The sequence below is a fragment of the Leptonychotes weddellii genome, chromosome 1 (assembly GCF_054177405.1).
Source record: "Leptonychotes weddellii isolate Sample4059 chromosome 1, ASM5417740v2, whole genome shotgun sequence".
Taxonomy (NCBI): Eukaryota; Metazoa; Chordata; class Mammalia; order Carnivora; family Phocidae; genus Leptonychotes; species Leptonychotes weddellii.
In genome coordinates this window covers 54,686,644-54,711,951 of record NC_138369.1, presented here as the reverse complement: position 1 = coordinate 54,711,951, position 25,308 = coordinate 54,686,644, and positions in this window count along the sequence as shown.

Genomic DNA, 25,308 nt, shown 5'->3' with positions numbered 1-25,308 from the left:
GGGTTAGCCTTTTGGTGGGTATTGAGGAGGGCACATTCTGCATGGAGCACTGGGTGTTATGCACAAACAATGAATCATGGAACACTTCATCTAAAACTAATGATGTAATGTATGGGGATTAACATAAGAATAAAAAAAAAAAAACAGGGACTAATGTAGGTCTTTCATATAAGCAAAGCACCATAGCATGAACCTTCAAAAAGGGGAAGATGCCTGTACTTCACTGACACATTTTATTCTAATCATGAATATGTTTGTCTTGCTGGTTACAGAACCAGACACGGTTCCTGCTCTGAGACTCAAGGTCTCACTGGAGATATAGTAGTAGGATCCCAGAGAGAACATACGGCGAGGACTACTCACCCTGACTGAAATGGGATAATTTGAGAATCTGGATACTGGGGCGCTTGGGGTCGTGAATGACAGCTAATTCCACCTATAGAAACTTAGAAAGGAAATTACTTTTCCATTTTTCACAGTAAAGATGCTTCAGATGTGGAGTCAAAAGGTCTGTGGTCATGTCTCACCTTGCCACATACCAGCTGGGGCACTTTGATCTGTCATTTACCCTCCTAAGCCTCAGTTTACTTGCCTCTAAAATTGAAATGTACAACCATGAATATCTATCACACACTTCCACTCCATTGCTCTGGGAGAAATAGGCCCCTTGTACTTTACTTTTCATCTCCCTCTCCATGTCCCAACCATTCTCTCCTGGTAAAATCCTTAGCATTCTTCAACCCATCTCAGAGCTCATTCCCCTTGGAAACACTCCTAGTCCCCACTTGGCAGTTGATGCTGCCTTTCATGTGATTCCATGGCACTTCTAATGGGACTCCACTATAATAGAACAAGGAGGTGGAATTGGAAATTTACACATTTGGGGAGATCTTGCTGTGTGCCAGGCACTGTGCAAATGATATTCACACATTTTCTCAATTAATTCTAAAAACAACTTTTAAAGGAGGTGATGATATCTCTATTATCCAAATGAGACAACAGCCTCTGGTGCTTAAAATCATAGAGGTAGTGAGCAGGGGAGTTCACAAGAGAGCTCATTTAAGATGCTAGGATTTGTACTCTTTAACTAAATAGCACTTGTATTGATTTAGTTTTTTTTTCTTTATATTAAATATCATTCTTGTTTTTTTCCCTGAAGATTCCATTTATATGACATCCTTTTTTTTTAACAGCTTGAGATATAATTCACACAACATACAATTTACTAAAGTGAATAATTCAATGGCTTTTAGTTATTCACAGATATATGCATTAAAAAAATAATTTTAGAATATTTTCATCACTTCAGAAAGAAGTCCTTTGACTACCACCTTCTTCCAGTCCTAACTAACCACTAATCTACTTTCTGTCTCTGTATATTTTCCTCTTCTGGACATTTATTAATTTAATCACATAATATATGGACTAACGTAACTGCCTTTCACTTAGGATACTATTTCATTTTAAGGACAGATCACATTTTGTTTGCCTATTCAACAGTTGATGGCATTTGGGTTGTTTCTACCGTTCAGCTCTTATTTTAGCTATGGATAATGCTGCTATAAACATTCGTACACAAGTTTTTGTTCAGGCATATGTTGTAATTTATCTTGGCATATACCAAGGAATGGGACTGCTAGGTCATAAGGTAGCTCTAAGTTCCATCATTGGAAGAACCTCCAGACTGTTTTTTAAAGCATCTTCATCATTCCACATTCCCACCAGCAATATATGAGGGTTCCAACTTCTCCACATCCTTATAAACACTTGTTATTATCTGACTTTTTGATCCTAGCCACCCTTGTTAGTATGAAGTGGTATCTCATTGTGGTTTTGATTTGCATTTCCCTGATAACTAATGATGATGTTGAACATCTTTTCATGTACTTATTTGCCATTTGTATATCTCCCTTGGAGAAATGTTTATTCAAGTCCTTTACCCATTTTTAAATTGGATTGTCTTTTTTTTATTATCAAGTTGTAAGCATTTTTTTATATCTTGTAGACATAAGTCCTTAATGAGATATATAATTTGCAAATATTTTCTCCCATTCTGTGTGTTATCTTTTCATTTTCTTTAGAGTGTACTTTAAAGAAAAAAATTAATTTTCATTGTTAAATTATTCATCTCTTTGGCTTGCTTCCTGACCCCTTCCCTGCTGATGACAAGTATCTTAGGAGCTCAGTGCTGGCACATTAGGTGATAAGCAAGCACTCATATTGAACTGAACTGAATTGTGGGGGTTTTTTGTTTGTTTGCTTGTTTCAAGTTTTTATTTAAATTCTAGTTAGTTAACATACAGTGTAATATTAGTTTCAGGAGTAGAATTTAGTGATTCATCACTTACATATAACACCCAGTGCTCATCACAAGTGCCCTCCTTAATCCCCATCACTCATTTAGCCCATCCCCCACCCACTTCCCTCCATCAACCCTGTTTGTTTCCTATAGTTAAGAGTCTCTTATGGTTTGCCTCCCTCTCTTTTTTTTCTCCCCCTTCCCCTATGTTCATCTGTTTTGTTTCTTAAATTCCACATATGAACTGGACAAACTTGCATGAATGCTGTGACAATTCTGTGGGATAGGCCAATGAAGCCTCTGACATTTGAGGCAACCAAAGAACTGAGCAAAGATCAAAGATCACATAGAATGAGCTTGCAACTCCACCAGAATAAAGAGGAATTTCAAGGGGCCTGAGGTGTTTACATAAATAAGATTTTTTTTCATTTTAATTTTACCACTTTGCTAGGACTTTTATCATGAATTGGTGTTGAATTATATAAATCTTAGTCTGAACCGTGAGATAATTATATTTATTTTTCTTTTATTCTGTTAATATGGTAAATTCCATTGATTGCTTTTCAAATGTTAAATCAATCTTGAATTCCTAGAATAAATGTCACTTGAGTCATGATATATTTTTATATATAGCTTTTATAATATTTTGCTTAAATTTCATTATAACTTGATAAATTGTTTTAGTGTATTTGTATCTGTCTTCCTCAGATTTATCAGCCTATACATTTTTTCTCTGCAATATCCTTGCATTTTGTTGGATTTACAAAGTAAGTTGGAAAGTGTGCTCTCTCCAGCTATTCCCTGAGTTTATGAGATATTTGGTACTACTTCCTTTTAAATGTCTGGAAATATTCTTTGTAGACAAAATAAAAAGAAATATAAGAATATTCATATTTTCTATTTCTTCTTGTGTCCATAATGGTATAAGTTCAGTTTTTTCAAAGATTTTTTAATTCATTAAATTTTTGAATAATAAATACAAATGCTTTATAGTATATGCTAATTATCTTTGTTAACGTCTGGAAGATCTGCAGTATGATGTTTTCTTTTTTATTCCTGATACTGGAAAATTGTGTTTTTTTTTTCTTCATCAGTTTTGCCAGGTACTTATTTTATTATTTTTCAAGGAACCAGCTTTAATCTTTGTTGACTAAATTGCATGTCTGTGTTCTGCTCTTATCTTTCTTATTTCTTCCCTTCAGTTTTAGGGGTTCAGTTTGCTCTTATTTTTCCAGCTTCCTAAGTTGGAATCTTCATCATTAGTTTCCACTTTTCTAATATATGCATTTATAGTTATGAATTTATTTGCACTCAAGTTTTGATACATAGTTTTAAAAAGTTTCCCTTATTCAATATTTAAAAGAATTCCCTATGAACTTTTCATTGATCAAGAGACTTTTTAGAAATGTTTCTTACTCTCCAAACTTACTTTCAGTTACAGATCTCTAGTTTAATTTCCCTGTGGTCAGAGAAAATGCTCAGCATGATTTCCGCCTAGAAGACTTATCATTTCCTCCATTGAGTGGAGAGGATTGGTGGTGGTTCACCTCCATCCATTCCACAATTTAGCCACATGATGTGAGGTTGCAGGTTTATTTGGACTCACTTCACCTTTGATTTTATCTCTCCAGAGAAAAACTGTGATATGTTAGTTTAGATTCCTCTTTCTACTGAAGCTTGGTGTCCTCCATACCGGGACTCTGAAAAAGACTTTGCTCTGTATTTCTATTCTAGGCCCCTGATTCCAGCAAAAAAACTTTTTAGGAAAACTGACCATCTTCTAAAAGATGTTCAATATCATTAATCATCAGGGAAATGCAAATCATAGCCATACTGAGATGCCACTTCATACCTGTCAGAATGGCTAGTATCTGAAAAACAAGAAATAATAAGTTGTCAGGGATGTGGAGAAAAAGGAGTCCTCATGCACTGTTCATAGGAATGTGAATTGGTGCAGTCACTGTGGAAAACAGTTTAGAGGTTCCTCAAAAGATAAAAATAGAGATACCATATGATCCAGTAATTCCACTACTGGCTATTTACCCAAAGAAAACAAAAACACTAATTTGAAAAGATATATGTACCCCTATAGTTTATTGCAGTATTATTTACTATAGCTAAGATATGAAAGCAATCCAATTGTCCATAGATAGATGAGTGGATAAAGAAGATGTGGTGTGTATATATGCAATGGAATATTACTCAGCCATAAAAAAGAATGAGATCTTCCATTTGTGACAACATGGATTGACATAGTAGGCATTATGCTAAGTAAAATGAGTCAGAGAAAGACAAATACCATATGATTTCACTTATATGTGGAACCTAAAAAAAAAATAAAACAGGGCGCCTGGGTGGCTCAGTTGGTTAAGCGACTGCCTTTGGCTCAGGTCATGATCCTGGAGTCCCAGGATCGAGTCCCGCATCGGGCTCCCTGCTCGGTGGGGAGTCTGCTTCTCCCTCTGACCCTCCCCCCTCTCATGCTCTCTATCTCATTCTCTCTCTCAAATAAATAAATAAAATCTTTAAAAAATAAATAAATAAAAAAATAAAACAAAACAAATAAACAAGAAACGAGACTCAAATACACAGAACAAACTGGTGGTTGCCAAGGGGAATGATACATTATATTTAAAATTTGCTCACCCTTCATCTGTTATAAGACCTCATGTCCTGTAACATATCTTCTTGAGTCTAAAAATTCCACCCATCCTCATAATCCTTATAATAACAGGAGTTCCCAACCAGTCAAACCAGTGAAGCCTAAGCCAAATCCCACTGTACCCCATCTAACTCAATGATATTCATTGTCTGCTACCCCAGTTTTTTCAGTCACCTTGTCTTATAATTAAGGCTCAAAATTATTTGGAGTATAAAATGAAACAAATACCACTGTCTGACTACAACTTATTTTTTAACCCAAAGTTTCTCAATCCAGTTGGTAAATAGAGGAGTGATATGATAATAACATGAAAATTATATTGGTTCATATAAGATTTCCCTCAATACATTAATTATTTGAAACATTCTGGGCTAAGTGTTCTCACATGTAAAGAGTAAGACTTAGCAATATACGAAGGCAAATTTTAAAAGGTGAAGGTCTTATAAAAATACCTTTTTGTTTAGTGTAAGTAGTGGTTGGCTGGTGTGGCTGATACACCCTAAGACGGCCCCTGATAACTTACACCTTTATATAATCCTTTCCTCTTGAATGTGGTTGGAACCTGCAACTTTCTTCAAACAAACCTAATATCATGAAGGTGATGGGAATGGTACTGCAGGGATTAAGTTATGTTACTTTAGACTTCGTCTCAGCAGACTGGACTAGAGACTATCCTAATAGCCTAGAAGTAGCAGCAGTGCTATGAAAGGGTTAAGTGAGAGCGTGTGAGAAGGTCACATGGCGAGGAGCTATGGGTAGCTCTAGAAGCTGAGAATAGCTCCCACTAACAGCCAGCAAGAAGAGGGGGATCTCAGTCCTGCAATATAGCAAGAGACTACATTCCACCACCAACCATGTGAGCTTGGGAGAGGACTGCAAGCTCCAAAAAGGAATGCAGTCTGGCTGACATCTGGATTGCAGGTTTATGAGACTGACCAGAGGACCCAGCTTAGCTGGTCAGACTTGGACCCACAGAAACTGTGAGATAATAAATGTGCCTTACTTTAAGTCCCTAAGCTTGTGATAATTTATTATACAGCAATAGAAAAATAATACAGTTGTTTTAGTGGATTGAAAAACTGCCATACTTTCCATCATGTTAAATTATATGGGGAACCTGGGGATATAGATGAAAGAGCTACAAAGACATTTCCCCCAAGATTAAAATAATTGAATGTGAAGACTTCTACACTCTAGATTAGATTTTTAGTTTTAAAGAACCTTTCTCTCTTATAAGCAAATGACCTCAAGAGCCTCGTTTGGAAGGAAGGAGCACATGATCCAGTTTAAGGCTGTAAAGAATCAGCTGGCTAAGATATTTGTGATAATGTGTTGATGACAATGGAGATTTAACCATGCTCATCTTTTTTTTCCGTTTGCTTGTTTTGATTTTTAATATTTTTCCAGTGTTATGGTTATAAAGTTTCATAAGTTTTTAATGATTTCCTCTACTCTATTTTCCCCATAAGCCCTGTAATTTTTGGTGTGCTATGTTACTGAAATTTTTCTGGAACCCACACACACACACACACACAAATACATAGATATAGATACACATACACTCATACATACATATATGGCATTATAGCAGAAATATATATATTCTGAGTGTCTCCATCCCCACAACAAAGTCACAGATGACACCACAAGCCTGGAAACAGTGGTACCTTCTCCTTTGGACCTTCCCTCCAAGAGACACTGAGTCCACTAGAGAATTAATATCTTGTGCATCCTGTCCTAAGGACCATCACAAATATAGGTTAAGTGTGAACCCAGTAGGGGATAAGGGATATGCTCAGTGTTTTGAGTCTCCAATAACCCTCTTAACCACCTTGACATACTTTGCTACATTGCACTTGGTGCTAGTAAAGAAACCGTACTTTCATACAAACACTCATTTTGTAAGTTGAAGTTAATGATTTTTTTTTTTACTAAGAAACTTTATACCTGCATCATTAAAGCTTCTCTGTATTTCCAACTAGATTCATTTCATTACTTATTGCCTGTTTCCAGCGCTAAAAAATAACAACGACTTTTTTTTAGCAGACAAACAAGAGACATGCCGTAGGACAGAGCAGAGGTTAGCAAGCTTTGGCCTACGGGCTAAATCCTGCCCATCCCCTGTTTTTGTAAATAAAGTTTCATTGGAACACAACCATATCCATTCATTATATATTGCCTATGACTTCCTTGGAGCTACAAGGGCAGAATTGAGTAGATGTGGCTGATACTATGGCCGATAGAACCAAAAACATTTACTATTTGTCACTTTAGATAAAAAGTTGCCAGACCCTGAGAGAGAAGATGGACCATCTAAGGACTCTGAAAACTTTGAGAGTCTCTGTTTCTTTTGACTGATTTTTTATTAGTATTATGTTACGTTAGTCACCATACATATTCCCAAGTAAGGAATCAAGTGGGTACCTGTACCACCTAGTAACTAGTACCTCCCTAAAGGTATTTTAAGAAACAGTAAATTTGGGTGCCTGGGTGGCTCAGTCGTTAAGCGTCTGCCTTCAGCTCAGGTCATGATCCCAGCGTCCTGGGATCGAGCTCTGCATGGGGCTCCCTGCTCCGAGGGAAGCCTGCTTCTCCTTCTCCCACTCCCCCTGCTTGTGTTCCTGCTCTCGCTATGTCTCTCTCTGTCAAATAAATAGATAAAAAATCTTTAAAAAAAAAAAAAAAAGAAACAGTAAATTTGCTACTCTTTTCCCAACCAATAAGAAGAGATTTGGAAGGATTAAATAAATGTTCTTATTTGGGGAAAAGAAACCAATTTTATGTTTGGGAAAAAGAATGATAAATGGCTACATTTTGGCCCTTGCATCCACATTTGTGTGGATTTTGCATACTTTATATTGCACATTGGAATCCATATGTCATATATGCACACATATACAAGCATCTCATAAAATATATGACATAGTTGTCTCTCTTATCCCCTCCTAAAATAAATCAACCAGATACAAACAATCTTCAGGTTTTGATTGGTTATCTTTTAACCTAAATAAAAATTTGTTTAATTTGTATCCTTGTAGATGTACCTCCTCCCACCCCCAACCAAATGCACAAATTGAAAGAAGTTAGCCACCTTTTCTCTGAGAAATTTAAAGTAAATTCTGTTGAAAGATATTAGGTGAGAAAGGTTAATGCTAAAATAATGCAGGCACATGGTGGCTAATACAATTGAAATGATGAATGATCACTTGAATTTTGTCTCCAGTGGAGATGCAGGGTGCTGATGAGCTCAATGTGTGGTGCTGCTGTCTCCTATTTGTCATAATTACAGAATAGATTTCAGGTCATTTACCTAGAAAGAGTATCTGGAGTTTATTGTTTAAATGGAAACATTTCTCTGCCTGGAAATGATCTTGTGATCTTTTATCATCTGTGATAGATGAACACTCATCCCTGACAAATTGAATGAACCTGTTATTAGTTGGGAAATTGCATGCTCTGGAAAGTTTCATACTTGTTCTCATGTTATTAAACACTGTGTGGCTGGCTATTTTCTTTCTCCTGTCTCTGTAAATGTGAGGGGATGTATACGTGCTGGAAAATGCATTACTGGGTTTGAATGTTTCCTGGTGTCTTCTGCCTAGTAGGTCCAGTCTTCAGTCATCATAGAAAAACAAACAAACAAACAAACAAACTTTCCCAAGCTGATATGTACGTATTCTCTCAGTCTAAGAACAGTGGAATCTGAAGAAGACTTTTACAAAAGTAGAAATGCTCTCTTGAAAAGTATCAATCACATCTCACACATCTGAGTTTTATTAATAGGTAGCATTTCCAACACACAATATATTTAAAGCCAAATCTAAAACAAACAAAAATACACATTAAAACACCACTACTTCCTCTCCATCTTAATTACCAGCAGATGCCCTTGTTTACATTTTATTGAAAAGATAGAAGTAATCAAAGTAACATATCCACAAGTCCCCACCATATAAACTCAGCCACTTATATTGGGATCCACATGCTTCACCTTCTCCTCCATCACCGAGAGGAGTATCAGTGTTCCTACTGAAGGCCAGTTCATCTATTTGAGCACTAGGTCTGAAATATGATTTTCTTCACTATTAAGTAACTCCTATCAGCATTAAAACCAGTTCTTATTTCTCCATTTGAACAAACCTTCAAACATACAAACACAAACCCCTCTTGACTTACTTCACCCTCAATATGGCATCATTTCTCTCCTTACCCTTACAACTAATTCCTTGAAAGAAATCATGACTGTCTTCCATTTCTCTTTTCCCATTCTCTTTCGAAGCCACTTCAATCAGGTTTGCATCTTCAATTCTACTGAAATTTATTCTATTAAGGCCAGGCCATGAATGAACACTATTTTGCTAGATTAAATAGTAAATGTTTGGTTCTAATGTTTTTTCACCTAGCAAAAGCATTTGCGCAGAATATGCCCCTTCTCCCACTCATACCATGAAACTAGCATTACCCTAATACCAAAGGCACTAAAGAATAAAACTACCAACTAATATCCCTTATGAACATTGGTACAAAACTCTTAACAAAATAGCAGCGTATTGAATTCAGAAGTATATCAAATAGACTGTACATCATGACCAAGTGGTATTTATTCCTGAAATGCAAGGATGTTTCAACATATAAAAATAAATCCACAGAATACACTATATTGGTAAAACAGAGGGAAAAAAACATGATCATCTTAATTGATGCAGAAAAATCATTTGACAAAATTCAATATCTTTTCATATTATTAGTATTTAGAATAAAAGGAACTAAGGATAGAGGGAAACTACCTCAACATAATAAATTCTACATGTGAAAAATGCACAAAGAACATTATATTCAGTGATAAAAGACTGAAGGCTTTTCTTCTAATATCAAGAACAAGGAAAGGATGCCTGCTTTCACCACTTTTATTCAACATCATACTGGAAGTACTAGCCAGAACAATTAGGCAAGAAAAAAAAAAAACCCAAGAGGCTTCCAAATTATATAGAAAAAGGTTTTTCTGTTTACAAATGTTATGATCTTATACATAGAAAAACCTAAATAGTGCATGAAATTTGTTAAAATAAAAAATTCATCAAAATGCAAAATTAAAAATCAACACACTAAAATCAGTTACATTTCTATATACCAACAACCTGAAAAGGAAATTTAAAAGCCATGTCATTCACAGTAGCATCAAAAGAATAACACACTTAGGAATTAACTTAGTCAAGAAGGTGAAAGACTTATTTAATGAAAACTATCAAAAATTGCTGAAAGAATTTTAAGAAGACATAAATAACTGGAAAGACATCCCATGCTCATGGATTGGAAGTCAATATTGTTAAGATGGCAATATTACCCAGAACAATCTACAGAGTCAATGCAGTCTCTATCAAAATTTTCAAGTCTCACATTTATAGAAAATCTTTCCTAAAATCCACATGGAATCACAAGGGACTCCAGATCACCAAAACAATCCTGAAAAAGAAAACAACACTGCAGGACTCAGACTGACTTTCCAAATTTCAAAACTAACTGACAAAAGTTTCAGTAATCAGAACCATATGGTATTGGCATAAAGACAGACATAGAGATCAATGGACTAGAATAAAAAGCCCAGAAATAAACCCTCGTATATATGGTTAAATAATTTTCAGCAAGGAGGCCAAGGCCATTCAGTGGGGGATGGACAGTCTTTTCAACAAATGGTGCTAGTAAAACTGGATAACCACATGCAAAAGAATAAACATAGACCCTACCTAACACCACATAAAAAAAATTAACTCAAAATGGATCAAAGATCCAAATACAGGGTGTAAAACTAATAACCTCTTAAAAGAAAACATAGGGAAAAGCTTAAGCACATTGGATTTGGCAATAATTTCTTGGCTATAACAACAAAGGCATACTCAATAAAATAAAAATAAATAGAAAAATTAGGCTTCATTAATTTTTTAAATTGTGCATCAGAATATACTATCAACAAAGTAAAAAGGCAACCTACAGGAGAAAATATTACAAATTGTGTATCTGATAAGGATTAATATCCTGTACATATAGGGAACTCATAAAACTCAATAACAAAAAAAATTCAAAAATGACCAAAGAGCTTGAATAGACATATTTTCAAAGAAGATACACATAGTCAATAATCACATGAAAAGACATTCAAGATTACTAATCATTAAGGGATGCCAATCAAAACTACTACAGTCAATGAGATACCACCCCACACTCATATGGGTAGTTACTATCAGAAAAAAGAAAGAAACACACAGACACACACACACACACACACACACACACACAGAAAATGACAAGCATTGGTGAGAATGTGGAGAAACTGAAACCCTTGTGCACTACTGGCAGGAATATAAAATGGTACAGCCTCTGTGGAAATCGGTATGGTGCTCCTCAAAAAAATTAAAGATAGAATTACTATATGACTCAGCATTTCTACTTCTAGATGAATACCTGAAAGGAGTGAAAACAGGGTCTTAAAGAGATATTTGTACACCCACATTCATAGCAGCATTATTCACAATTAGCTAATATGTGGAAGCAACTCAAGTGTCCCTTGACAGAAGAATGAATAAGCAAATGGGGTGTGTGTGTGTATATATATATACACATATATATCCATTGCATACATATATATATATATTCTGAGCATCAGTTAAGTCATGTTTGGTCCATGGACATTAGAAAGAATTCAATGGATACCTCTGACTTCATATTTTACTCCTGTAAAACTGAGATTGCAATTAAAATATATATATACTATATATATATATAGTATTATTCAAGCTCAAAAAAGGAAGGAAATTACTGACATATGCTACAACATGGATGAACCTTGAACACATTATACTAAGTCAAGTAAGCTAATCATAAAAAATATACATTCTATGGTTTCACTTATATGAGGTACTTAGAGCAGCCAAATTCATAAAGCAGAATGGTGGTTGCCAGGAGCTGAGAGAAGGGGAAAATTGCCATTATCTAATTGGTATAGAGATTCAGTTTTTCTAGATGAGAAGAGTTCTGGAAATGGATATTGGTGACAGTTACAGAATAATATGAGTGTAGTTAATACCATTGAACTGTACACTTAAAAATGGTTAAGATAGGGCGCCTGGGTGGCTCAGTTGGTTAAGCGACTGCCTTCGGCTCAGGTCATGATCCCGGAGTCCTGGGATCGAGTCCCACATCGGGCTCCCGGCTCGGCGGGGAGCCTGCTTCTCCCTCTGACCCTATCCCCTCTCATGCTGTTTCTCTCTCTCTCTCTCTCAAATAAATAAATAAATAAAATCTTTAAAAAAAATGGTTAAGGTAATTAACTTTATTAATCTTTGTATAATTTACTACAATAAATATATTCTTAAATTAACATCTCCTTTAATTGCAATCTCAGTTTTACAGGAGTAAAATATGAAGTCAGAGGTATCCATTGAATTCTTTCTAATGTCCATGGACCAAACATGACTTAACTGATGCTCAGAAGACAGACATGTCCAGGGGCACCTGTGTGGCTCAGTCTGTTAAGTGTCTGCCTTCGGCTCAGGTCATAATCCTGGGTCCTGGGATCCAGCCATGTTGGGCTCCCTGCTCAGCGGGGAGCCTGCTTCTCCTTCTCCCCCTGCTCCTCCCCACTGCTTGTGCTCTCTCTCTATATATATCAAATAAAGAAATAAAATCTTAAAAAAAAAAGACAGACATGTCCTTACCAATTATTCAGACAAGTCAACAAAAAACAAAACAAAACACTAAACAAAAATCAAGTAAACAGTCATGGTCCAAATAAAGTGCCCCAAATCATAGTTTATCTTTTTTGTTGTTAATGAATAGACACCGGCTTTGTTTGTACTAATGTTAGAATATATCAGTCCATGTTCTTTTGCTGGTTAATGCCTGCTTCAGTTTTGCTTCATCTCTCTTCCAAAATATCTTCTTCTTTCCCTAGAATTTTACCTAGGGACTGTCACTCCCTCTAATCACCTACAATTCTCCAATCATGACTTCCTTAAGAAGAGAGATGTTTTCTTTCAATCTGTATGTGTGTGTTATTTTTTAAGAAAAATGAAAAACTGTGGGCATTTCTTTTTTTTTTTAACTCTTATGAGCAGCATGAAAAGATTTAGAGACTGGTAACTAAGCAACTGAAACAAAAATCTAAATAATGTCATCTTGTTAGTAAGATTTAGAACACACTGAGTTCCCCTACTGCCTCACTAATGGTCATTAATGCTAGGTGGTGACATATCTTCTAATATAGCCTTCGTTACAGTTATTTGGGCATTTGTCAGCCATCCTGAATTCTTTGATAAACTAACAGTTCCAAGTATGCGAATTGTGCAGTACAGATATTAACTTTTACAAAATACACACTAGACAGAAAATAGAGTATCAATATCAAAGTAGTTTCCCCAAGTACTTATACTGGGCAATTTGAAGAAATTGGTAATGAAAGACAGTTGACTCCTGTACTTTTCATGGAAGGAAATGTTCTTGCAAGTTATGCATACTTCCCCAATATTTAGGCAATGTGTAAGCACATTAACATGTATTGACCATTTACAATCTCCAGGTACTGTGATTTGTGTGTTCACATACATTATTTTATTTAATTGTAAGATCACTTCGGTATTATTATTCCAATTTATGTATGAGAAAGAAGAGTGCCTAGTGAGAGAAAAAGTTGATATTAAATTTATGTCTGTTTGATTGAAAAGATAATACAGTTTCTACTGGTATATATTAGTTCATTCATCAAATATTTATTGACATTCTTCTTGGTACAATAGTTCTTGGTATAGCTATTTGAAATATAGTGTCTCTCATGGACAAGTTTGCTCTCTCATTGGAGAGTTACAGTAAAAATTCATGCAAGTATAATACAGGGAGGGGTGTGATAAATATGACGAGAGCTGTATAAACTAAATGTAGTAGAAGCACAGAAGACCAAGGCTCTGCATCTATCTGATCAGTCTGGTATGACAAAGTTCAGCATTATAGAGTCCCTATAAGGCTTTAGGCATTAAAAGAAAAATCAATGAGGAAGAGTGTAAGCACAGCCCAGTGGTTTTACTTCCTCTCTCTTTCAACATGCACCAAAACATTATTTAGATGCTGCCACCCCCCTCCAACTACCCAATCCCTCTCTTGAGCTCATATTTGTTAAATGAATATCTAAATAAATACATAGTTTTTCTTTTGAATGGCATGATAGGAATGAGCTTTGGTAGTGGTATGTGTGTTTTTCCAAGTGGCATCAGAAGAGGAACTCATCTTCTCAGCTTTTGAGAAGAAAGATAATGGAAGAACAGATATTGGCCAGACTGTGGTCATTAATGTTGATAGAAGCTAAGTTTGAGTTCAGTGTGAAAACCTAATAAGCCTACTAACTGAACTTCATAACTAGACCAACACACCCAGCCAGTCCTACAACCCTGAATAAGGGCAGGTTAGTTGTCAGCTCATTGCAAAAGAGGAGTGGTTGATCTGAGTCTCCAAGATGGGTTTATCTGTGTGTTTTTCAGTAAGATAATTCATATCACCTACCTACACTGAAATAGGCACAGATAAGTGAAAAGGAAGGCTCCAGGCACATGGAAAGAAGTTTCAGGAATTAAAAATAATTATCCTTCCCTAAAAATATATAGCAAATTTGTATAGGTCTTCATTTTGGAGGAAAAAAAAACTAGTAAAGATTGCCTGAGCAGTAATAAAACTTAATTTTTACTGAGTCCTGCCAAGTGGTTTATACACATGAATTCATTTGATTTTTCAGCCATCTTATGAAATTTTATTATCCCAATTGTCTAGATTAAGTGATTTATGTAATCTCATCCACCAATAAGTGGCAGAACTAAGATCCAAGATCAGGTGGTCAATCCCAACTTCTGCCTCCTAAAAGTAATACCTCATGCCATCTCAAGCAATACAACATTTCAGGAATAAATTTATCAAAGAATGCCTCTTAAGTGCAGGTGGAAATGTCAAAGGAAAGATAGAAACCGAGATAAATCTGAAGTTTCAAGATGGGATGACATGAGTCATTTTATTGCCATTAACAATAGAGATATTGGGGAACCGTAAGGGGGAGGAGGATAAGTACTGTTTAGGGTACTTTTGATCTGAACTGTCCAAGAGATATCTAGGAGGACAACCACTGCAACTGTGAAACTGGAGATTAAGATGTGCAGTGAGGTTTGGTTATGGTTTCTGGAGTGAGGGAAAAGCCAATCAGAATTTGTTATGTATCATTTTATTATCAGAAGTATGGAGTCATCTCAAGGGATTTAAGAGTCATATAGATAGCAGAGACAATATAGTAGCCAGAGGAATAGAAGGAACTTGTGTGTGGTGATAGTGTAAGGGAGGAAAAGAAAAGTAGAGACAGGGGAATAGGAAACACCCATGTTGCAAGGAAGGGAGGAAAAAAAAAATGTCTAAGAAGAGGACAGTAAAGTTAGGGTCAGAGAAAGATAAGATCCAGACAGAGAAGTCTAAGAAATGAATATTTTCAAAGAAAGTCATGTGTTAATCATGTAAGATCTTGCTGAGTTGCTGAAAAGGATGGAAGAACATTTGATTTAGTGATCATCCAATTCTGGATGCCTTTCCCAAGAAGTTCTGGCTGAAAGAAGTTTGAACTCAAAATTCAAGCATAGGGGCATACATGTGAAAAATTATACTTCCAAAATATTTGAAAATGAAATAAAAATGTGACAATAGACAGGAACTAAGAAGGTATCACAAGGGGAGATATGTTTTTCTTTTTTTTTTTCTTTTTTTAATGGACAGCCTTGTAAGATAGATAGGCAAGAGCCAGAAGAAAAGACAGAAACTATATCTGATGGAACAAAATTCCAAAGAAGTAAGAGTGGAAAGAACAAAATGATACAAGTAGTGACTTGAGTTTCTTCTGATTCCCTTCCCAGAATTCCTCAGTCCCACTACCCATAAATATTTCTCTTCTTCCAATTGCTCCCTTGTCCTCAGCCCACATTTCTCTTTTTTGGGGCTGATCTCTAATTTCTCATTTTGGTTAATTTCCTGTAAGAGTAATACATCTACATAATGAATTATAGTAAATCTTCACTGCCATACCCTTTGGTATACAGCATGATGCACTAGGGCAAACCTGGGAAGCAGGCATTTGTAGACTCAAATCATAAAACTCTGATACTCACTTTATCTCTGATACTAAATCCTCCTGACCTCAACTTCCCCATTTATTTTTAATCTTATTTTATTTAAATTCAATTAATTAACATATAGTGTATCATTAGTTTCAGATGTAGAGTTCAGTTATTCAACAATTGCATATAACACCCAGTGCTCAATTTCCCATTTAGAAAATGGATATTGGTATACTAATTTTATAGGATTTTGAAAATATAATGAGATAAAGCTAAGTAAAGCATTTGACAACAACTAGATATTTAAATAATGCCAATTTCCCCTTCTTTTTGAGTTTTGTACTATTCAATACAAGGAAATCTGCAATGGTGAGTCCTTTTGCAGTGAGCATTATATACAGGAGAGACAAGGAAAAAGATAAAAATGAGAATGCATACTCAATATCCCATTGTCCTTGTAAAGATGGTAATAATAAAGCTATCCAATGAGAATGAGGGCAGAAAGGGTGAGAATGAGAATTTTCTCAAGCCAGAAAAATTGTAGAAGAACTACTTGGGGAGATGCTTTGTGTGTGTGTGTCTGTGTTTATATTCTAGCAAATAAAATAATTTTTGGTAAAATGTTAAATAAACAGAAGCTGGCTTATTAGAAATATCCCAGGCCTTGAGGTTAGAAATATCTCAATTCTCAAAGCCTCATTCACGCACTTCTTCAGCAAACATATTTTGAATTCCACGTAAGTATCAGACACTGTGTTAGACAACAGAGACATAGACAGAAAATAGACTATGACTCTACTCTCAAGGATTTTACATCCTAACAGAAGAGATGTCTATAACCAAATCATTAGTGCATTATAAAAAATCTGGGGGAATATGGAATCACCATTCCACTGTGGTGAGATCTTCACGAAGAAATGCTCATGGTGAATGAAGATTAAATAGATACTCAAGTGAAGGGAAAGTAGGAGACCATTGTTTGCCAGCATATAGGCTCTATAAGAAATACTAAAGAAAGTTCTTTAGGCTTAAGAGAAAAAATACTAACGGGAAACCTGCATCTTCAACAATAAAGAGCAACAGAGATGGTAAATATCTGGATAAATATATTTTTTTCTTACCTTCTTTAATATAGGTATGATCACTTAGAGCAAAATTTGCCTGCTTTGTGTTTCAATATATGTAGATATAATGTATATGGAAAACTATAACATGAATTACACTGGGGATGGTCAAAGGAGCCTATATAGTCCTACAAAAGGTTTCTACATTTTGAAGTGCTACATTTTGAAGAGGTTAACGATTTTGGAAAGTTATGTGTAGTGCAATTCCCAGAAGAGGCATGATAATAACACATAACAATAATACAAAAAGATGAAGCCAGGATGCCAGCAGATAAATTAAAATGGAATACTGACAAATATTTTAAAAATGTAGACAATCAGATAAAAAACATATTAAGTATATGGGCCTGGAACTCACATGTTACATTAGATGCTGTATATTAGATACTGGAGTATACCAAAGACAGAGAGACACAATCCCAGCCCTCAAGGGATTCATGATCCAGCAAAGAATGTAAGTATTTTAAACCAATAAATGTACATATTAACTTCAGGAACATGGCTGTTTCTGGTTAGTGAGGGAAGAAGGAATAAAATTGGAGGATATATGTGTCTGTGTGAAAAGATTTCTCAACAGCACAATTGTAATTTTTCATTACATAATTCTTTGTCTAATGGGCAGTTTTGTGCATTGTAGGATGCTCAACATCATCTTCAGGCTCCACTCACTAGATGTGACTATATACAGATACATATATAGGTATAATGATTACATGTAAATCATCATTAGACTATAGTATTAATATTAAAGTTAGTATTAACATATATGAATACTAGTTAAAGTGGTTACTGAGTACTTACAATATTTTCTATATGTTTGAAATATTTATAATTTTTTAAGCATTACAAATAATAAGTGATTTTTTAAAATATTATGTTCAATTAGCCAACAAATAAATAAGTGAAATTATAAAAAGGATGATTAATGGCACAGGGGAAAATATAGGATTATGGTACCAAATTATTTGGAGGTCTTGAAAAGGCTAGAATTTAAGGTCAGATTTGAAAGTTGAGTGAGAATTAAATGGACAAAAAAAGGTGTGAAAATTTTAGTTTTAAATTAATATAATATAATATAATACAATAATGTAACCACTCCAAATTTGTTCTACTTTTTCAAGTTTGCCTTGAAAATTCTTAGCCTTTTGTATTCCATTTTGCATTTTAGAATTGATTTGTTAATTTCCAGTAATGCTTTGCTAGGATGCTGATTGAGATTGCACTGAATCTATAGATCAATTTGAGGAGAGCTCATCATAACAATATTGAGTTGTCCAATATGATATGACCATCTATTTATTTAGATGTTTTTTAATTTTTCTTAATATGATTGTAGTTTTTAGGATAGAGAGCTTGTTCAATTTTCATTAGATCTATTCTTTTATTTGAGATATTTGATGTTACTGTAATGATATTTTTATGCAATTTATAATTAATTTTATAGCAAGTTGCATGTAGTAAACCTGCTACACTTACTTATTAATTCTAATAGTTCATTGATTCTTTTTTATTCTTCTGTGTTCACAATGTTATCTGACAAAAATAACATATATTCTTTCCTAATTATTATATATTTCATATTTTTTCTTGCCATATTGCACTAGCTAGGGCCTGTAGCATAATGACATGGAAGTAATGATAATAAATGTTCTGTAATTCTTCCCTGTCTCTCTAGGAAATCTTTTAAGTATGCACCTAACAGGAATCAGACTGAAGGGGAAAAGGTAGACCCTGAGAGGTAAAATTGCCAGGAGAGAGCAGTATTTCCAAAGCCAAGGAAGGAGTGATTTTAGGGAGCTAAAGATGTACTTCTTAAGATCTGAAGAGATTAACAAGCAAAAGAAGACTTGAAGAATTTGTTGTGATCAGTTATTCTTTATTTGTCAAAGGCAAATAATAATAACTCCTTTAGAGACATGTTTTAGGAAGATCAAATAAAGAAAGGCAGGAGAAGACCTACACTATTTATACATCTAGTGCACAAAAAGTTTTAGTTTTTTGTTTCTCTCCATCTAAAATAAATGAAAATTTGTCATATCAACAGGGTCTTAACCAACACAGAGATGATACACTAACTGTTGTTTACCAAATTGCTTGCTGTTTTATCAAGCTAAACCTTGATTTATTCACCATATGTATTCTATAAAAGTGATGTGTTCCACATTCATTAGACACTTTCTGAATGATCTGCTGTTTGTTTATGAAGAGCAATGATTCTTTTATAATGCAAATACTAATTTGAAAGTATCAGCCTGGAAATGTGGCCTTTCTTATGTTGACTAGTGATTTTACTCAGAATTTTTGCAAATAGTGCACTTCCCTTTGTTAGCATAACAGTAACGCGCTGGTCTATTGATCATATATGTCAGCTGTGTTAGTAAGTTAACACTTAAATATTATCCAGAAACCCATATTTATAGAAATAGTAGATTACTATAATTGTCCTTTTAGCAGTGCTTGATACTTCATCATCTGCAAAGTAAAAACAATTTTACCATAAATAAAATTTTAAGAGATACTAAAAAAAAATGCTAGAAAAATCACTGGGACCCCAAATTTAGGGGGTGGCTAAACAAACCACTGAATTCTAAGACAACAGATAAGCTAAAAGATGGCTAAAAGATTGATGACTTGAAATGGAATGTTTATTTAGTGGGCCTGATGAATCTAAAAACAGAATGAGGAGGAAATCATCATCAAAGGACTCCCCATCTCTCTCAGACCTCATGGTTCTTTGTGACCTTCCCTCTCAGATTAGTTTTCCCTTTGCCTGTAAGTGACTATTTAGCTAAGAAACATCACTTCTCTATTTACTCTTAGGTAACTAAAGAAAAAGGCCATTGGTCCCTATACACAAGAATGATGTTAATTTAATAATTCAGATGCCCGGTCCTCTGAAATAATTTAAAGTTAAAGCTTCTCCTTTCAATCAGCTCAGGCCCACCAATGGTGGAAAGTCTACTGAGAGGAGGGGACAAGTTTGGTTGACCTTTTTGTGATTTTCCCTGCTTCCCCCAACTTCCTAACTCAGCTTCAGTTCTTGAACCCTTCACTGCTGAGCTGGGAAGGGAGAAAGATAAGGACACATGTCTCCCTTCATGAGTCCCCTTTAAAATGTGTCTCATATCCTCTTGAGACACGTTTAGAGTTGAATCTGTTTCCTGTGGGATGGTTTTACAGATTCTTGGGAGACTTCCCCTTGTTGTGGGAATCCTCTAATGTGCGGATTCCTTGCTTGTCCACCCAGGACTCACCCTTCAATCTACAGTTTCTCCTCCTCACAGGCTCTCTCTCCCTTGGGGTTCCATGGCCCACAGAGTCTTACTTCTTTTTCTGTCTTAGACACAATCTTTTTTTTTTTTATGTTATGTTAGTAACCATACAGTCTTTTTCCTCCACCTCTGCTCCATAGGAAACTTGCACATTTCTTCTGCCATTGGTGTGACTGAGCATTTCCCAAATCTCAGACCTCACATCTGCTCCACAGACTACTGCAGCCAGCCTCTTACTTTCCTATTACAGGGGTGTGGGTCTGACTCTGCAATGTCCCACCAACTTCAACACACACATACCAAGCTCTCCAGGCAGATCTTCGAAAAGTCTCCTTCTGGGCTGAGTTAAGAGAGAAGTACTCCCTACCCTGAAAAAAGTAATCTCAATGCTCAATGATCATCTGTATTTGTAGACATTGTAAAATGTTACAGACAACCGAATAATCAAAACAAGAGCATACTCAATTTAAAAAGTAAAATTATTTTTCTAGTTATTTGCTACAATTACACTAAAAAATTATTATTCATTAAGAAGTAGAGGGAGGAAGCAGAAGGTGAAGTAAGGAAGATAATGTCCAAAAAGTGGGATGAGGTAGGAAAAAAAAAAAAAAGGAAAGGAGAAAGGAGGAAGGAGGAGGTAGAGGAGGAAATAGGCATAGGCTAAAAAGGAGAAGAAAACCTATGGATTAAAAAAAAAAAACTTCACCGATTTGGGGGTTTAAAACTGATAAGCTAGATAAATATAGTTACCATTCACTTTATGAAAATTCCACTTCAACTCATTTAAAATTAACTTTAAAAAAAATTAACTTAAATTCTCACCTAAGCTTAAGCAGAAATTATCTCCATGGAAACCATCTAAATGTGGCATAGCATGGAAGCACTAAACCAAGTGTGCCTTAAAGAACACACAGATACACACACTACTTGGGAGAAATGAAAATCTTTTAAAATCCCATCTTCAAAGCAAGGAGTTATTTTTGTAATTGTGAATGATTTATCATAAATATTTTAAGTGAAGGATTATAAATTATTTTAAAAATCCATTTGATGTTTTTCTAATGTGCTAATAAATTGAATATGACTCTCCAATCTGCTCTTAAAAAATGTTTTATAAATGTATACCATAAAAGAGTATACCATCAAGTATGGTGTTCACTAAAAATGAACTAGTTAATCAAATCTCCAAAGAGAATAATTTTCTTAGTGAGCAAATGCATAAAATAAAATATGCTGTTTTGCAAATATTTTCGCCCATCCTGAGGTTTACCTTTTACTCTCTGGGTGGTATCTTGTATAACAGAAGTTATTGATTTACATGTAGTCTAAAATACCATTTTTGGCTCTAGTGTGTTAGTTTCACCCAAAGTACCCAATTTCATTACAATGGATTTAAAGTGAGCTTTGATATCTGGCATAGCAAGTCAATACTTCTAATTCTTTTTTTTTTTTAATAATAAATCATGTACTATGTTTCCCTTTTACTCTTCCATATTAATTTTTGTATTTGAGATAACACAAAGGATCAAATTGCCACATCAGCTAATATGAATCAGAAACCTTACCCATCATCAAGCTTGACTATTAATTACAAGGATACAAATAATCTTAAAGTACAGGTAATTCAGGGAGAAATCTAGGACCTCCAATGCCATACAGATTCCTTCTCTCAGAATCAAGACACTGTATGGTCCCAGAAAAACATACAAGTTCTCTAAACAAGGTGTACACTCCTGAAACATCTCCATGTTTACCCAGATACATAGTTTACATGGAACCATATGCTATAGATCTAAATTACAGGTTCTTTACCAAAAGAAATCCTAGATAAACAGGTATCCTTAATATTCTAGATATCCTGAAAATAGAATTGCATAATAAAGGATTCTTTGCCAGCAAATACTACTATCTTCTTTTCAAGTGAGTTTTTACTACAAAGTTTACAAAGATATTGACCTGGTTAATTCTTTCTTTTAATTCTTTCTTTCACTGGGCATCCTTTAGTGAAAAGAAAAATTACAGATCTGCTGCTTAGTGACTTAACTTCAAAGACCATCTAGTCTTGTCACATAAACTATTATTGTGAGAATGTGACAAAATGATCAATCATTCATATAGTAATTGAGATTAAATCACCATTTTTTTTAGGACAGAGAAAACATATCTCCCTCTATTTTAGTTTTAGCCTATGTCCCTAAATATTTTAACTATTTTCTCTATAAAATTCTTTAATATCTTTTGAAAAAGATATTTCTAAGCATTAATACATATATATATATATAGTTGCTAATAGGAATTCTTTATTTCTAATTAGATGTTGCAGGTGTTTAGGTGTATGTATATCTTATACCCAAAGACTATAATAAAATTTATTATAATTTTAATTGCTTGCCTGCAGACATTATACAGTAATGATAATATTTTTGCTATTTCTGATAAGGGGTTAATATCCAAAATACATAAAGAACTCGACACCAAAACAGAAACAATCTAATTAAAAAATGGGCTGAGGACTTGAACAGACATTTTTCCATAGAGATATACAGACGGCCAACAGACACAGTAAAAGATGCTCAATATCACTCATCATCAGGGAAATGCAAATCAAAACCACAATGAGATATCACCTCACACTTGTCAGAAAGTTAAAAAATAAGTGTTGGCAAAGATGTGGAGAAAAGGAAATCCTCATACACTTTTGGTGGGAAAAGGGACCCTTCATATACCAATGTAAATTGGTGCAGCCACTATGGAAAACAGTATGGAGATTCCTCAAAAAACTAAAAATAGAAATGCCATATGATCAAGTAATTCCACTACTGGGTATTTACCCAAATAAAACAAAACACTAATTTGAAAAGATATAGTGTTTTATCTAAAAAGACATCCTCATAACCCAAAGTCATCTAGGTTTTCTCCTTTGTTATCTTCTAGGAGTTTTGTATAGTTCCAACATCCCTACCATATCTGAGTCTGGTTTTCATGCCTCTTCAGTCCCTTTAATGCACTTTTTGCCTTCTAGTACAATATGCCTTGTAATTTTTTATTGAAGAGTGGTCATGATGTACTGGGTAAAAAGAATTGTGGTAAATAGGCTTTTAGTAATGTAGTGGTGTGGGTTGGGGGAGCCTTCTATAGTCCTATGATTAGGATTAGCCTGTGCCCCTGGACTGTGAACTTCACCAGTTTTTCTCAATTATTTTCCTCCTGTTTAGGTGAGAAGAATGTCTAGAGGGTATTTTGGGTATTTGGGTATTTTCCTTTTCTCAAGATCTGATAAAACCTCAGCAGGTTAGGATCTGGTAAAATGCCTGTTAGTTTTTTTTCATATCAACTTTTAAAATCGCTCACAATTTCTGTGGGTTTTGTGATAATTGTTAACTTATAGAGAACTGATATCTTTTTATGATACTTACTCTTTTTATCATGCTCTATGTTCCCTTTTGTTTGTGTTTTCATTTGTATCCCATGGTAGCATTTTAAGGTTTTCTTTCTAGAGATTTTACGTATTTTTAATACAGTTTTCTTGGTATTGCATATTTATTACTAGGTATTTTATTTTGTTGCAGTTGCCAAATGTGTTCTTTATTATATGTCTGTTAAATATAAAACTCTAATACATATTAACTTTTTATTCAACAACATTTTAAAACTTTCTATCATTTGTGAGAGTTTGTTGGGTCCCATTAGAAAACATTTAAATCAGCTAAAAATTGTGATCATGTTAAATATTCTTTTCCAATACTTACATGGACCATTTCTTTCTTTTTTATGTTTCTGTTGCATAAGACCTTTAGAATAGTTTTTTGGCCTTCTGACTTTATTAGAAATTAATATAATATTTCCCAATAGCCACTATATTCTTCATGCTAAGGTAGTATTCATATTATGAATTTTATTAGGATATTTTATGAAGGGCTGATATTGTCACTTCAAATGTCTTTTCAAGATATATAATATATCTTCATGCAATTTTTCTCCTTCAATCCATTTATCTGGTATATTTTATTCATAGATTTCCTAATACTGTTCTATCCTTGCATTTCTGGAAGGAAGTCCATGACTCTGGAAGAAAGTCATGGTATATTGTCCTTTAATTATACTGTTTAATTATGCATTTTTTATTTGAAATATATTCCTTGATGTATTTCGTTATGTCACCTTTCTCATTTCAAATATATTTATATATGTATATACTAGCTTTTGCATTGCTTCAACTTTAAAAATTTTATGCAATGCAATACACACACAGAAATAGTATATTAAATGTAAATTGGTATAACCACAGGAGAAAAGAGTATGGAGGTTCCTCAAAAAATTAAAACTAGAAATGACCCAGTAATTCTACTACTAGGTATTTACCCAGAGAAAATGAAAACACTAATTTGAAAAGATACATGCATCCCTATGTTTATTACAGCATTATTTACAATAGCCAAAATATGGAAGCAATGTAAGTGTCCATCCATAGGGAATGGATAAAGAAGATGTACTGTATGTATTCGATAGAATATTATGCAGCCATAAAAGAGGATGAGATCACACCATTTGTGAAAACACAGATGAGCTATAGGTTATTATGTGAAGTGAAATAAGTCAGACTGAAAAAGACAAATATCATATGATTTCATTTATATGTAGAATCTAAAAAATGAATAAGCAAACAAAAGGCAGAATCATTCCTATAAATACAGAGAACAAACTGATGGTTGCATGAGGGAGTAGTTTGGAGGATTGAGTAAAATGGATTAAGGGGAGTAGAAGATACAGGCTTCAAGTTATGGAATGAATATGTCATGACAATAAAAGGCACAACATAGGG